This window comes from Opisthocomus hoazin, chromosome 4 (assembly GCF_030867145.1).
Source record: "Opisthocomus hoazin isolate bOpiHoa1 chromosome 4, bOpiHoa1.hap1, whole genome shotgun sequence".
Taxonomy (NCBI): Eukaryota; Metazoa; Chordata; class Aves; order Opisthocomiformes; family Opisthocomidae; genus Opisthocomus; species Opisthocomus hoazin.
The window spans coordinates 90,746,331-90,763,769 of NC_134417.1; positions in this window are offsets into that span (position 1 = coordinate 90,746,331).

The window sequence follows — 17,439 nt, forward strand, 5'->3', positions numbered from 1 at the left end:
TTTTGTACACAGTTTGTACATTTTAAGAGCAGTGTAACTGAACAGAAATCAGAATTATTTTAGATTTGTAGAGTTTAAAGGGGTCAGGAACTGACAAGAAATTGGACAAAGTAAATAAAGTTATTCTTTTCTGTTCATAAGAACTGAGATTCCACCTAAAGAAATATCCTGTTCTTTCAGGGATCAGGAAAAGATGTTTAACATATGAAGTAGGGTAGCTTGGATCAAAATATATTGTGAGGGGAAGCAACGAGGTGTTTTCTCTTTTAGATTTGTTTGCTTCATCTCCTGCAGAAAGAAAACATTCCTCTTTCTTTTCTGTGCGCCTTTGCTGGAATAGGCACAGATGTTAACATACAGACAGTTGTGCCAGGTGATGCATTTCAAGTTGCTAAGGATAGTAGACATGAAAGTAGAATATATTCTTATATTTTCAAGAATATATTAAAGGGGGCATTTTGCTTGTGATTGCTAGTGAGGCCTTATCAAGTGAGTCTGTTTCAGTGGTGCCAGGTAGGCCTGGTATATTCATATAGACCTGTTATAGCTTTGATCCTAAATGAGAAGAAATCAGACTGGTTTTAATACCAAATAAGCTTACTGGAGTAACAGGCTGCAAGCGCAAAATGGCAAATCAGTCTGAACCATCTGTGTTGTCTTTTGGTGATCAAAACCATGACAAAGTATACGTGTGATCAACATACAAGCAGCATTTCTAGATCTCAAACACTCACAGTCTTACAGAAACGGACTTGTCTGAGGGATGTGTTGCTAGAGAAGGTAACTGAATGTACTGCTTTCCCCTCTTTCCCTTCCGCTCCAATTATTTCTGCCCAGTTACGTGCAGTGATGTCCTACATGTTGGGGGATTGACCCATTACTCACTTTGGTAGAACTATTAGAAACTTAGCACCCGCACAGCACTGTCCTAGGAATGCCTGGTACAAATTACGATCTTGATTCACATCTCGCATCACTGATTTAGGTTTAAAGGAACCTCTGAAGATCATTTGGTCCAGCACCACACTCAAACACAGTCAAGGCCCAGTGCAGTTCCTTACAGGGCCCAGGATGAAGGTTTCCTACAAAAAGTAGGAGAAAAGAGTAATGATAAACTGACTTACTAGATAAAGGTGCAATCTAGCCAGAAATGTGAAAAATATTTTCTTTCTCTGTCTGCAACACAGAGAGGTGTGCACACTCATACGTGAAATAAGGGAATAGTATCACTTCCACGCATGGGTGAACATCCATCAGATATAGCATTTCATTGTCGCAGCTAAAGGCCACTGCATGGGAATACACAACAACTGTCAAAGAAGAGAGCTAGTCCCAAACAATGGCAGATGAAGGATCTGTCCCTCAATCTACCATGAGCTTCTTAATCCATCTGTCAGACCAAATCCTGTCCAGTAGGATACGCTCTTGCACAGTTTGACAAGCCATAATTGTTTTCTTGGAGCAGAACCTCTTCCGCACAGTGTTCGTTTGGTTTCTGTGGGGTCATTGAAGGAGTCATTTGTCACTCAGTTTGCCAAAGGTATCAAATGCTGGCTCAGACTCTACAAAGAAAACACCTGAAAACAAGGAGAAGAATTATCTGGCAGTCTCCATCCCAGTCTTGTGCAATAACTTTAACTTTTATCCAACACTGCTGCATTATGTGTTGTTAGGAACAGTGCTCTGCTTTTCTTTGCATCAACTGAGAGAAAATATGAAAGTTCATGCTGAAGGTGAAGATCATTCAAGCATGAAGAATGAAATAAAGAGGTGTGTCTTTGCACTTCGAAAAGCACAACAGCTTAAAGACACACATGTTCATATGGAAAGAACCACTCTGAGAAGACTTGTAGTTTATTAGAAATTTCTGATATCTAATCTAAACCTACCCTCTTTCAGCTTGAAGCCATTACCCCTTGTCTTATCACTACATGCCCTTGTAAAAAGTCCCTCTCCAGCTTTCTTGTAGGCCCCTTGAGGTACTGGAAGGCTTTGACAAGATCTCCCCAAAGGCTTCTCTTCCCCAGGCTGACCAGCCCCACTGTCTCAGACTTTCCTCACAGGAGAGGTGTCCCAGCCCTCTGACCTTTTTTCTGGCCCACCATCTGGACCCACTCCAACAGGACTCAGGACTCCAGGTTGACAAATTAAATACTGGCATGCCCACAAGAGAGTACAGAGAAGAACATTTCAGATATTTTCCCATTTGATGCCATTTACAAGGGTAAGAATGAACCATATTTTAAGGAACATAGGTGTTACAGGGATGCTCTATATGGCTCAAATTGAGTTGTAGAGGACACAAAACAATAGATGTCACTTCTTTCTAACATAATTTTGCCTGCAAAATGAAATGTGTTATTTTCCTGAGGGAAAAAAAAGGAAAAAGAAAAGAAAAAGAAAGAACAAGACCTTTTGGATGCTATTCAACCTCTGCCACCACCTTGTCCTGAATATTTAGTTGTGTCAATGACGGCACCAGGTTTAAGATGCTATGCAGTTATATTACCTTGAGAGTGATTCATCTAACAGTGTTTTAAAATTTCAGCATTAAACCTAAGTGAGATTTCTATATTTCCTTTTAACCCTTGAAGAGATATAATTTCACACAGAAGGATGGGCCAGGGGCCAACAGGTTGGAAAGCAATTTGACATAAAAGTCCTTCGGAGTCCTGGTGGATGAGGAGTTGACCACGAGCCTGCAATGTGCCTTCGTGGCAAGAAAAGGCCAACAGCAGCTTGGGGTGCACTGGGAGAAGCATGGCCACTAGGACCCTGCTTGCCCTCAGCTCAACTCTGATGAAACACATCTGGAGTGCTGGGTGCAGTGTTAGGCACCCAGTACAAGAGAGACAGGGACACAGTGGAGCAAGTCCATTGAAGGACCACAAAGATAATAAAGGGATGGGAACATCTGACGTATGGGGACAGGCTTAGAGAGCTGGAACAGCTCAGCCTGGAGAAGAAAAGTCTTAGGGAGATGTATCAATGTGTATTAATATCTCATGGAGGGAGTAAAGACAGAACAAGCGTCTTCTCAGTGGTACTCTCTGACAGGACAAGAGCTAATGGGCAGAAACTTAGATGCAGGAAATTCAGTTTAAGCATAAGAAAAAACTTCTGCGGTGTGAAAGTGATTAAACAGTGGAACAGGTTACTCAAGGATGTTGTGGAGTCTCAATCCTTGGAGATGTTAAAAACCAAACTGGACATGGCTCTCCACTAGCTGACCTTCTGGCCAAAACAGGCCAGGGGACTAGAACTAAATAATCTCTGGAGATCCCTACCAAAATCAGTAATTCTCTGTGATTTTGCTTGAAATTATACTTGAATTGCCACTCTGGAAAAGCCCAGCTTTCCAACATCCATAGACTTTCAGGTCTCTATAGCTAAGTGAGATGAATACCACTCAATAATGAGAAGGATCCCCTCCAACGGGACTTCCTTCCAAATACAGAGGGGGGACACTAAGAAACAAAACTGATAGTGAGAAGGACACATCCAGTTTGAAAAGCAGTGCTTATCACATATCAATTTTTCAAGTATTTTATGTGGTTTTTTTGGCACCTGTGACTGTATTCCAAAAATGAATATAAGCTTTCTTTAAAATAAAAAGTGCATAAGCAGATATTAGTCTTTATTATATTACAACAAACATGTATCATCACCTTCCTCAGGAAAAAGTTTCAAAATGTGTTTGGTTATTCACTTTAATATTTTCAGCCAATAAAGTAATCAAAAGTAAAACGAATGACTGAGACAATCTTAAAGTGTAACACAGTATCTTCCAAAATTATGGAATTTGTCCTAAAAGGATAAATTCTTGTTGACAGAGTTGGCTTCTTTAGATTTCTGTTCTGATTTTGCAGAACTATACACAACTATTAAAAATTCAAACAGTTGGGGTACTTTTGATCCCTTTCCACCCAAGTAAACAGGAGAGATCGAAACAAAGTTCCTTTAACATAAATACATTTTAAAATCTTATAAGTTTTTCAAACCAAAGTTGCTCTAGATCCACAGATCTGACATAATCTGGACCAGAGTGTGATGACTCTCTCCATTTCCCAAGCATCACCCCTGCAGACACCTCAAGTAGGGGTAGGCCTACGTCACCTTGTGTCCCCATTCTTCAAGGGTAGAGCCATGGCTGCTGACACAATCATCATTGTTTCTCAGACCATCAGAAAAGAATGCCAGAAAGAGATATTCTAGTGAAAAACATATAAAGAAGCCAAATACAAAGTTTTCGAAGCACTCTCATAAAGCCCAGCAGTTATGGTCTTCTTGGTCACTTCTCTTCTTCAGATGAAGTCAAGGTATTGTTTCCCATCCACTGAAACTGGATTTCACCATTTGGTATACGATGAAAGCCCTTCACTTTCTTTCCTTTGCTCTCAACAGCTCACAATGTACTCTTTCAGCATAGGAAACACAGAGGAAATACTAAAATCATACTGAGAACTTCAACAATCCAACATAAAAACAGGAAAGTTAAGAAATAGAGTACTCTTCTCTGCATTCCTCTTGGCTGTCTATCAACACCACCACACCGTTTTTCATGCAATGTATTGGTTCATGAAGTTTTACATTCCAGAAGAAGATAAATCTTCATAAGTGAAGAAAAATTGCATCTCACCTCAAAAAAAAGACTTACAGTAAACCTCAAACCAAAAAATCGAACCAAAACCCCCCCTCCCAAAAAAAACCCCACAACAAATATTGACATTAGCATCCATGCAGCAGAGGAAATACTTAGAAGTGGAACTTTTGTGATTAAATTGATTTCGCCTTACCTCAGCCATCTGAAAATTACATGCCTTTGCCATTTCACATCACTCTGTCCAGACAGAGAAAACAAACACATCTCTTGCAAAGATGAGGTCATGCGTTCTCCAGGATGAAACACTTTCTGTCACTTTTTTAGCCATTTTAATTTTTATTAAAAATTTCTAATCAAAGACTCAGAAAATTGGGCTGCATAGGGATTTGGGTAAGTATAAAAAAAGCTCTGAATGTATGATTTTCTGACTCAGTCTGTAAAATTGTGATCTGCTGTGCAAGCCATCTACAAGGCAGTACGTTACATGAGAGGAGAGCAGATGGTGGGAGGCACACGAGGGACACTGGGATCTCTGAGTAGGGACCAGGCAGAACTTTCTGCAAATACAGCCTGGATAAATACATGATCATCTAATGGACAATCCTTACTTTTTCCTGTGAAAGGGGGTGCTGACATCGCTGGAAAGCATCCAGTAATACACTTTTCATCAAAAGAGAAAATTTGATTCAAATCCAAATACTCCATGGAACAACACAGACTTGACAAAAAGTGAAATGCAAGGAGAAAATGGAAAAGGCAATTATTCTGGAGCAACTCTTTCTACAATGTCAAAATAATTATGTTTCATTTTAACTATTACCTTTCGGTTCTTTTTTTTAATATGAATTTATATACTGTATATATTTTCTACAGATTGTGTATTCTTTTATGTCTTACATTATTATAGATAAAGTTTTGAATATTGCAATAGTTACGGATGAAAATGTTAAGGATTTTCTGTGGTATTTAAAATCTAATATAGTTTTCTTTTTCTAAAAAACATTTTGCTCATAGAAATTCCGAGGAAAAGAGGTTTCTGTTTCCACCTGGTTCTTCTGTAAAATCTCAGCTATGACTTCAGAGTGCTAAGCACAGCACACTTTAAAACACAGACAAAAACGGATTACGTGGCCATAAATTCCATTACTGCTGGAGTAGTCTTTATTTTTAGCTGCCACAGAGACATTCCCACGTCCCTAACAAGCGCTAAAAGCAGCTGTGATAGAAGACAGGCTGAAGACATTTTAACCTGAAAATACGTGCAGTTACCTTACAGTCGTATCTTTGTTTCTCTAAGACACTTACTTTCCTTTAGTTCCTAAAAAAAAGGGGACTTGTTGTAGAGCTGAACAAAGCATAGAAAATTCTGTCTGAAAAACAAATGATGTCTATTTTTCACTCCTGTTTTTACCTGCTCTTATTCAGTTACCTATTTTGTTTTCCTTGTTTAGGGATAAAAGGCTATCTCTCTTCGAGAAGAGCATCAGGTGGGCTGTGACAACCCTGGGCACCAGGCTGACTTTCTGTGTCGTACTGTAGCACATCCAGGGGACAGCTCACTTACTCGGGTTGTCATAGATGACAAAGAAGAGTTATGCGGTATTGGTATAAGCACTCAAAAAGTGTAACATTCCAAGAACAGAGATTTAACCTTGTTTAACTCCCCAAAAAACATTTTTTCTTTTTAGAATTTAAATGGATCTATTAAAAAAATAAAGATATCCAAAATGTTTCATCTGTTACTATTTTAAAACCTACCTTTCCTTTTCCCATCCTACCACCTGCCACTTCAGCAGTTGAAACTCTTGCTTATTCAATATAAATTTTAAAATAGATTTCATTCCAGAATGCAGCAATAAAAAAACAACCCAAAAACAAACAGAAAAAAACAGCAGTTCCACCTGCACTTTTTCAACAGTTGATGAAGAGAAGAGCAAAATGTCTCTAAAAAACACACCTTGCAATTAGATAGACTTGGGTTTTCATATTTTCATGCTTACATCTTCCAGGGTAAATAGATTGTTTGCATTATTAGTACAGACACCACAAAGCAATGAATCAGTCTCAGACAATTTGTTCCTGTCAGTTTTGGTTTTCCACACAAAAGTTTTGAAGTATATGCTAGCAGAGTCAGGAATTTATTGACTCTGGACTTGTATGTGTGCAGAAGAAATGGCATCCTTCAGTCAAATGCTTTCCACTTGCTGGTTTGTTGCTGACAAGCGGTTGATACGGTCCCTTCAAGCCTGATATTCCTACCACATCTCATGCTGTTAGGTTGTGTGATGGAAGGCTCATGAGCACAGAGGAGCATCGATCACTCAGCAAGAGCCAAGGGACCCCCTGGCATAACTATTACAAGGGCTGTTGGATGAAGGTCAGCCCATGGTCCAGGGTGACATCTTTTACCTAGCGTCATCCAGGAGGGCACATGGAGCACCCCACAAGCTGAGAGGGAGCTACTGGGGAGGGAAGGGTATGGAGCTTGATATGGGGTTCATGGAAAGAGCATCCTGAGATTGTGCAAGACAATATCAGCTGTTTAGGGGAGACATAAAGGTGGGGAGAGTCAAGGATAGAGATGGTTTGGAGACACACTGAAATTGAACTACTGGGTATTTTCGTAGGTGTTTCCTATACATCAGAGCATAGTGTTGTAATTCGTCAGAGCTCTTTTTTTATAACACAGCAATGAAGGCGGGCATGTTTGTGGGCAGGAGAAGATGCATTTGAAAGTACAAATCTTACTGGGCAGTGTTTCAGGACTGCTTCAGACAAAGGTGAGCAAAACTAGACATGGTTCTCATGCATAACTATTTAAAGCCAATTTTCTGGAGTCAGGTTTATCTTGCTAACAGCTTCTGGATGTCTTTCTAAAGGAAACCTGCTGTCTTGTTCAGGCAGGGAATCCAGGAGCCCGTGTGTGGTGCAGATGAGCCTGTAACTCAGACCCACAATGAAGCAAGGCAAAAGGAGAGTGTCAGCCGATCCACGTAGTTTCCTGTAGGTCCCAGAAAAACAATCCTGAAAAAGGAATTGAATGGGAAGGCTGCAGGATGTATGCTGACATAATAACCACTGAAAAGCCTCATTATTTACAGTAGATGTCTGAAATGATTCTAAATCACAGTTCTAATCACTGTACATATAAATGATTTACCACAGTGTGACAGTGTTCTATATTAAGTCATGACAAGAGGATCCTTATTTCTCTTTGATTTTATTTACAAGACACAGAAGTGCAGAACTGAAGATTTATTAGCAGCATATCCACAACTTTGCTGTTTACTGACTTTCCTGGAAATTCAGAGCACTTAACAGTCTCAGGAAATGCCTTTGAGGTTGTACTGGAGATGCAGGGTGTTTGAAAGGAAAGTCCTGGCAGTTTTTTTATGGAAAACGAATGTTCCTCTGAAAGACTATGCCTCGCTGGGAACTGGTAAGGAATTTAGTTCTAGGACATAATTCAAATGTGACCTGACATTGTAAACAATGTATTTCCACAGCCAAGATATGGTTGGATCACTTCTGTGACAAGAACCCATGAGGTCAGCGGGGACCTGTTCAAAGACACATTGGGGAAAGACCTATGAAATGCAAGAGTCCATGTTAATTTCACCACATTACGATCACAGAATCATAGGTTGGAAAAGACCTCTAAGATCATCAAGTCCAACCATTCACCGAACACCACCATTCCTACTAAACCATATCCTGAAGTGCAATATCTACACGTTTCTTAAACACCTCCAGGGACGGTGACTCAACCACCTCCCTGGGTAGCCCATTCCAATATCTGACCACTCTTTCAGTAAAGAAATTTTTCCTAATATCTAATCTAAACCTCCTCTGATGCAACTTGAGGCCACTGCCTCTCGTCCTATCTCTAGTTAATTCGGAGGAGAGACCAACACCCACCTCACTACAACCTCCTTTCAGGTAGTTGTAGAGAGCTATAAGGTCCCCCTCTGCCTCCTCTTCTCCAGACTAAACAGACCCAGCTGCCTCAGTCGCTCCTTGTAAGACTCGTTCTCTAGACCCTACACCAGCTTCGTTGTCCTTCTCTGGACACACTCCAGCAACTTAATGTCTTTCTTGTAGTGAGGAGCCCAAAACTGAATGCAGTACTCGAGGTGCGACCTCACCAGTGCTGAGTACAGGGGCACAATCACCTCCCTACTGCTGCTTGCAATGGTAGTTAACTTCTATTTTTGTGTCTTCCAGTGGAGATTTTAAAGAACTAAGGCTTGTAGGGATCAAGATACCCTTTCTCTCCCCTTCACAGTGAAAACCCTTGTACAGGTGAATCTAAATATTTTCTGAGAACTGAAGGCTAGCCCCACAAATCAGAATTTCAAGAACAAGTGCTCAAGCAATTCCTTGAGATAAAAATATAGCAAGTTTTGGAGTGAAAAAGGGACCAAAACCATATCTCTGCAGGTGATAACTGTATAAGACTCCCACACACTGTGTCAACGGCACTGCAGAACTGATTGTCTTCTAAAAATGAATATAAAGGAATGGTGGAAGGTAGTGAGGAAGAAAAGAAACACTTTGCTGAAGTTCCTGGGAGTGGTCACTGCAGATTTTGAGGGAAAACAAGTGATAAAGGAAACACAACCCCATAAGAAACTCTGGAGTCATGGAGGAAACAGGGACAGGAGGTAGGCTCTTCCTTACCCCTGTAGAAGTGAAGGTTTAAAGTGCATCATCAAGTCTGTTTGAAGAGCTCTTATAATGCACGCTGAAATTCTGGACTTGTGAAGTCATCAGCAAATATTTTTTTTACTTTAATAGAAGAGGGTTTCCTCTCATCATTTATTCTTTTGAGGGCTTGTTCAAGGACTTTGAGTGCCAGGAGTCATCAATCTGCTGACACCATAATCAAATTGCATCAAAAAAACAGTCATTATAATTATATTCGCTCTCTGCAAACAAAGGCAATAAAGAAATGGAATGTTAAAACATCAATAGATGCTTGGCTCTTGACCTCTGATTTCCTGGATTTTATTAACTACATGAAAAATTATTTTCATATCTGAAAAATAAGAATACTCAAGAGGCTGCCTGGAACAGATAGTACCTTCCCAGTGCAAGGAATATTATTTTTTCCTTTCCTTAAAGATAAATGAATAAATCAAACAAACACACAAACAAACAAACAAATGCTGGGATTTTTTTGAAAAAAAAGTTATGGAAAAGGTTATGAGAAGTCATAAGGAAATCTTGCTGTGATATACCTGTTTTGCCATGGGTGATAAACCTTGTGGTCATAAACTAAAATGCATTTCAGGAACACAAGGTGAGCGTAGTGAGCTTCTAATTAAAGCTCGTGAGTAGGAAGTTTATTTCATGCCTTTGGATGTCACATTACCTATTTCTTATTATCAGTTCAGGGTAGAGTATAGTGCTGCTAGATATGTTAATGGGAATTTGTAAAGCTTTGCATAGCTTGTTGGTATTTATTGGATGTGAATCCCAGAAAAACAGAAAAAATTAGGGTATGGGGGATGAAGCAGAAAGGGATTTGTGTAGAAATAGACCAAAAGAAGCTTGGAGAGGATGGTGGGGTTGAGGGGAGAGAGAGGAAAAAAAAGTTAGAAATACTAGAAAAGAATATATCATGCTTAGGATATTGAGGTGAGAGAAAAGAGCATACAAATAGAACAGAAAAAGAGAGAATGAAACCTTAGGGAAAAGGGCTAAAAACCTGGGTAAGGTAAGAGTGATCTGCTGAGAGAAGAATGTCTTCATACAGATCATTTGTGTCTGATGTGACAAGTTTGGATTGAAGATGAAGAGAAACACTTGGTGGTAGAGTTGGTTAAAACTCACCAACCCTTTGCATGCTCCTGAAGGGCTGATGGTCAGTCTGCTGCATCTGGGTTTGAGCCAACTATGAAGCACTAAAGTACTCATTACAACATCCAATCCATGTTTCTATTTCATTCTTTACTATCAATCAATCTTCATCAAGTCTGAGGTCTCCTCCAGCTCTCTTTGGAGGAAAATTCCTCAGCGCTTCTGTCAATCTGGAGCTTGCAGTGGTCACCCCAGAGAGGACTCCAAGCAGATTTAGGTCATCTCCACTGATCCCCACTGCTCTCTAACAGTTGAGGCTCTGGAACTGTCACTTCATGGCAGCAGCACTAGTTTCAGTCCAAACCACATTTTCTTATGTCCTGGTAGAGCTCTAATGCTTTAACATGATGAAATATAAATAGATGTATGCAGCAGAATTATTCAAAGTGCCTGGGGCAGCTCTTCATAGTTTGCATTCACCATTTGTATTCTTGCTATTCAGCAAGTTGCATTTGCCTTGTTATAACTGCAGAGCCTCAGTAAATAAAGACCTGGGGAATGGCAAGAAGCCTTGGTGAGGCCCCCTTTTTAAGAGGCTATGAAGGGAGACTAATTTGTTTCTATCACAGAGGCATCCAGACAGTTTCACTTTGTCTTGATCCAATTATGAAAGCAAAATGAGAACTAAATCCATATTTGCTCAGAATCAGAGACGAGGACTCTGTTTCTGGATGATTCTGTTGTGCTTTTTGATAGCCAGAGAAAATACTGCAGTTGGTTCACTTTTACACTGGACGACAGTCAGTTCTTCTCTGGAAAGTTGTTGTTGTGCTGCTTACTTGGAAAAAATTCTGAAGTTCTTAGGAAATGGAATATTTCCTAGCTATTCAAATGCGGCCGTGGCACAGGATCAAGATCTTGTGTGCGATACTCTATACCATTCACATGTTAACGTGCTCCTTGGAGTGATTTCTGCACCCTCCAATGTCTAGAACTAAATGGCCTGTTGGCTACCACCATCCTGTTCACAGAGAGGTGGAGAGGAGGTAATTATTTAGTTAAACAAAGACCTCGATGTCCACACATACTTGACTATATTCAGCTGCAACCTGCAGACTAATTGTTTACTTTTTTGTCCTCACAGACTTCCCAGACCCCTGCATCCTTTTCCTGGTAAAGTCAAGACTGTTTTTCCCTTGATTCTAGGAGCAATCAAAGAACTTCTTTTCTCTCAGAGATCGAGAGATAGAAAGTAGGATATTGGCCTAGTATATTTTGATTCTGCTTAAGTGAAAAAGGAAATATTAGTACACAAATGTCATTAAGCTTTACCTTCCTTAATAGGCAAAGTAGTAGCTATATTTTGCATACTGATGTGTTTAATTTTCTAAATTAATTTCACTTCCCTGTCTCAAAAAGGTATTTCTTCATTGCTTACTGTTGTAATACCTAGAATTCATTATACCTTTTTTGTCAACAATATCACAGTTACTAAAATTGCTGTTGCTTTCATTATTCAAACTCCTTTGGACAGTGAAGAAACATTAGCAATAAATAAATAGTGGGTCACACTAAGAGAAGCACTGCAGAAATTCCTGGGCAGGTTTTTTTCACATGAAGCTACCAACTGGATAACCACAGGTAACAGAGAAATGACTTCAGAATATATTGGTTTAGATTGCAGGGCATGTAGTAGTAAACTTCTGTTAATCTGCCTTTAAGCAAGGTCATGATGTTCTTATAAAAAGGAGGAGTAAAACAAAATCAGAATCTAATAGTCACCTTGAGCTAGATGGTATTAATATTAGTAATTCCTAGTTTCTCTGATTTACTTGAATGTGCACTTGCCTTTGGGACAGAGGGCAGATCAAACGTAAAAGAGAATATGAAGGAAAAAGAAAAGTTTCTAGTTTCTGTAGGAGTCTGAGAAACAGCTTCAAAGATTTTCCAACTCACAGTGTTAACACAATTTAGTTGAACTTGCAGATCTTGCAATCTTCATCCATCTAAGTCCCAGAGAAAAAAAAAAGAACAAAAAAAAAGAAAAACTGATCGATGCTCTTTACAAGTGCTTTAATTTGTTTAGAAGTGACAACATTCTTTACTGCTCCTCTTATAAATCACTTTATACATTAACATAGCATGACCAAATTGCTTGCCTTTCTCCCTGAGAATCATTAGCAACTCTCCAAATCTCAGATAGTTATATCTTAGTTTTTTTAAACAACACCTATGCCACTTTTAAAGCTTTTTAGAAACTGTTTTTGGAGAAATAAAAAAGGAGATTTCAAGTCTCATTTGCATATTATTCCCATAAGATCACTTGTTCTCCAAGAATTCAGTTGAAATACAGCAAGAAAATGCCTTAACTCTCAAAGCTTTATTAGAACTCTCGTTCCAACTGTAGGAGTCATAACACTATCCATATTACATTTCTGGATAATAAAGATTTCATTCTGCCTTCCCACATTTGTTTTGTTGAAGTTCTGCAGTGGAAAGAAATCTTTCTGTTTAAAGCTCTCTTGGCTTCTGTACTGTTCTCCTTAAATCTGGCTTCTGGTTCTGAAAACTTGGAAAAATCCTTTTGGCTACTGAGCTCATACAACAAAACACAAATGTGTAGCTAACTATGAGGATATACAAATGTCATTAGGTCGTCTTCTCAATTTCTGGTTGATTTTGATTGACAGAATTGTGAACATACCTACCTGCTACTTATAGTTTATTACAGAAAGTACTGTACCTACATGCCTATAAGTATAACTATTTTTATAATCTTGTTCAGCCCACCACAGTCAAAAGGAATCAGATTGGAAAAGACATTTTATGGAAAACCTTAAAGCTAATGGCATCAATCTGCATAAAACTGGTTAAGCAGAAATCTACAGAAGCTGTGGAAAGACCAAAAACTTTTGACCACAGGGGCTGAGTAACAGCTGGAATCAGGATGGAGAAAAAACGTTAAATGAACTTCATCATATCCAATTTCAGCACCATTTAATCTTCTGTTAATCCAAGGGTCTATAAAATAGACTTGAAATTAATAGGAGTGAAATACAAACATTTTTATATCAAAGGGAAAATTTTTCATTCTAATTCCAGGAACCCTTTCTTTAGGTATCTCTAACAGCTTAAACACACATATAAACATAAAAGAACATATTATTTTAAAAAATATTTAGGTGAACTCTTTTATTTTTAATGCTCTTTTTCAGCAGTTAGAAAAAAAATGCAGAAAGCGCTCTCTCCATTCTAGCTGCTTTTCACCACTTACATTATGATAGGAAAATTGTACTGACATGTGTTAGATAAAAAAAATATTTTGGAAATCCTTGATCAATATCTATGAGATGTTTTGAAACACTTGGATGAAAGGTGCTGTGAAACTAAAAAATATTATCCTTGTTTGTACTTTGACACTAACATTTACCTTGAAGCTAGGACTTTTGGCAGAATTTTTAAGTTCTGTTCATATTTAAGGAAAGCATTTTTGCACAACTTTCTAGCCAGGAAGAAACAGAGTAAATATTTTCCTTTTACCCTTGTTACTTATGCATTGTTCTCTATTAATATCTTGATCTTCTCAAGAGAGCCACAGAGACATAATGCATCAGAATAATATTTGATAAGATACCATATAGCTAAACTCATTGTAAGGGGGTATAAATAATACTTTTGAGAGAGAAAAAACAGGTAGTTAACTGTCCTGAAGAACATATCACTAAATATGCTAGCAATTTCTTCTTGTCCCTTTCAATCCATTCACAACAACACCAAAAGTTCTTTTATACGCAGCCTCTATATACGATGCAAAAATAATACCAGGAATATTTTACAATCTCAGTTGACTCTTGAGTACAAGGAAGACATGGGCATAGTGGTGAGAACAAACAATTCAGCTAGGTTTTCTGATTTCTGCCAGTGTTGTTTTACAGTATTATTTGTTTTCTCTGTGCTCCAGTTTCCCTGTCTGAACAACAGAGAAATCAGTCTTCACCCTCCACGCAATGATTTTATGAAGCTCATTTGGCATTTACAATATACCCATCTATGGGAAGCTTTTAAAATGTAAAATATGTCTGCTCTTGTTTCCCACTCACTTTGTTAATGCATTAGTGTTTCACCTCTGAATTCCGTGGTTTAACTAGAATAACCTTGCATCAATTTTCAATCCCATATGGGTTTAGTTATGCTACTTTCAAGCTGCTTGAAGCATGCACATGGGTTTATCAAGATTCATAATTAATCTAACAGAGACAAGATGAACTCCTTTGTGGTTTAGGATGACTGTCACAGTTAAACATAATCTTGTGTAAGCCCTCCTGGTTTTGTCCTCAACTTTGTCACACAGAATCCACAAATCACCCTCTACTCCATTCATTTGCCATTTCACAGGGACACTTGACAAATACAGTTGCTTTTCCTCACCTCAGAAATTTCTCAATTCCATCCATCTCTACAGCTTCACTAAGCCCAAAAGTAAATGTTTGTTGTCCCTTATCACTGCTGTTTCAAGCTTTATTGCTCTTAAATTTCATTAACTCTCATAGCACTTCCAGAGAACTTTACTTTTAATAAAATATTGCAGTATCGTTTCTCACCCTCTGGCTTGAAAAGCTACCCACTGAGGTGATCCTGTGATGGGTCTGATTTCATTCAAACTTCTGTCTTCCACCTTTCATTTTGAAATCAACGCACACCACTTGCACTCCCTCGTCTTGCAGACTTTCTCCTACTCCATTCTCACCATTATTCCTCTTTCTCCTTTTCTTTGCCTACATGGCTCTGCAAGCATGGAGAGAAATTCAGCTGGGAAGAAAAAGGGGAGTGGTGAGGAAAGGGACTGATAGTCAAGTACTACTCAAGGGTATCAGTGTTCTGCACAATGGGTAATGCTAATACTTGTAAATACACTGTTGGAGTAGTGAACCATGATTGTTCCCAGATGACTACCTTCTCTTCATTACAACTATGACTATAAGACAAGAAAAGCAATCAAATACATACATTTGTCCGTATTTATCAGATAACCTCTCTGCAGGACTTTTTGCTAGCCCCAACATACACTGCTCAGTTTTGAATCACTTTATCTTCTCTACCCAGAGAGGGAAAGGAAAGGCAGTTTCACATGCAGCAAAGCATTGGAGAGAGAAGTAGTTTGAATCCTGGCTGCAAGGAACTGATAAAGCATTCATAAAAAATTTCAGTGTTGTAATCTAACGCTACACACATAACTTATACCAAAGAAAAGAGAGAGACTGATGTGGTTCATGGTAAGCAGACCAGACAAGCTGAATTAAATGTTTCTTGGATGGTTTCCATAGTGGTGAGAGTTTTTCAAAACTTTAAACTATGAGAGCAAATGTGACTTTTCTTCCCCTATCTGGCATCTTGCAGCTAGGGATGAGGCTATGGGGCTGATCAGAGCAGTTGCTGCTCTGGGGAAAACTTCTGAGGGATGGCAAACACATTTTTAGATAGTTAAATGACATAACAATGTAGAGGGAGCATCTCTCTAAGTAGGCCTTCTGGCAGTCATTTTACTGGGGAGAGCTTTTGAGGAAGTGCTGGCTTTCACTGAAAAACAGAAAATCACAGACTCCAAGCTGCTTGCACTCTTGTTGCCAACTATTTCATTCTGCCACTCTTATTCTACAGATAGTATGAGGTGCTCTTCAGATGCTGGCAAAAGCAACGGGCCATGGCTGTGGACACTATGAGAGATGATACTTTTCTTTTGCTTCTGTTTGTAGGTCTCACGTGCAGTAAATAAGCTCTTCCACTGTTCACTGTCATACAAATCCACATTCTTTAGTCCATGTGTCATGACAGGGCCAGACTTCCTGAATACATGCCTATTGGATAGCCTGGGGGCATAACAAATATCCAGAATGCCTGTAAAGCTATAAATGCCAAACACCTCACAGCTTAAGCTGCAGTTAATACATTTAGAGGAAGAGGTAGAAATAGAGATACTAAAATTCAGTGAGATTTAGTTAGCAATGCCATGACACTGACCTTGCAATAACACACCAAATCACTCGTAACAGGATGCAGGAGAGGGATCCATCAACTATAACCACAGAAGTAAATAACAAAATAGGCCAGAGACCTTTCTCTGGCCTTGAAAATGAGTGACACATTATGGATTGCATATACATGGCTGAATTCAGTTCTTCCCCTCAAATGACTGTGGTCACATCATCCAACCTGCCTGCTGGGAACAGCTCGAGGACTGTGCGGTGCCTTGGAACATGACTGAGTATAGCCTGGGAAAGTTGTGGTTTTTACAGGACAGAGCCATCCCAGGAAGAGGGATAAGAAATTAATATCGTCAGCTATCATATGGCCGTGCTCAAGCCTAACCCTGAAGCCTTACCCTAAAACCTAGCCCTGTTCAGTTTGCTGGCTTAGCATTAGTACAGTAAATGAATAAATAAATAAATAAATGTCCATCAGTGTGCACCCTTCTGTCCATGTGTAAATATGGCCAGACCAATCTTTTCCAGATGTTTCTGTTTTGCCTCCATCAATCACATTACTTGTAATTGATTTCCTATTTAGTCTATACCAACTCACAGATGTCTTCGTGCTGTATTTCTCAATCATACTTGTTTCCACATGACAGAGACTAGTTCTGCCCACTCCAGGAGTTACTACATGAAATGCTTCAGCTTGAGTTCAATCAGTGTTTAAACTATATGATTACCATGATCCCTCATGGGTTTGCAAGTACAAAAAATTGTCTTGAAATATCTCTTGGAATGACCTTGCAGAGTTTTTTATTTTTGAGGCTGGATTTCCTTTAAAATAACATGTTTACAATGTAGTTGTTACGAAGAACAGTAGTAAAAATGTCCTGCAGTTCAATGGATACCTGTTTATTATCACCCAGTATGTTTTCTTTTGACTTCTAAGGATGTAGAGCAGAATGATTTATAGCGCATCATCAGTAAGTGCGGTAGATTTTCTCAGCTTGGAAGAATTATAATATAAAATGAATAAATGTATGCAATATTTTGCAGTATAATAAG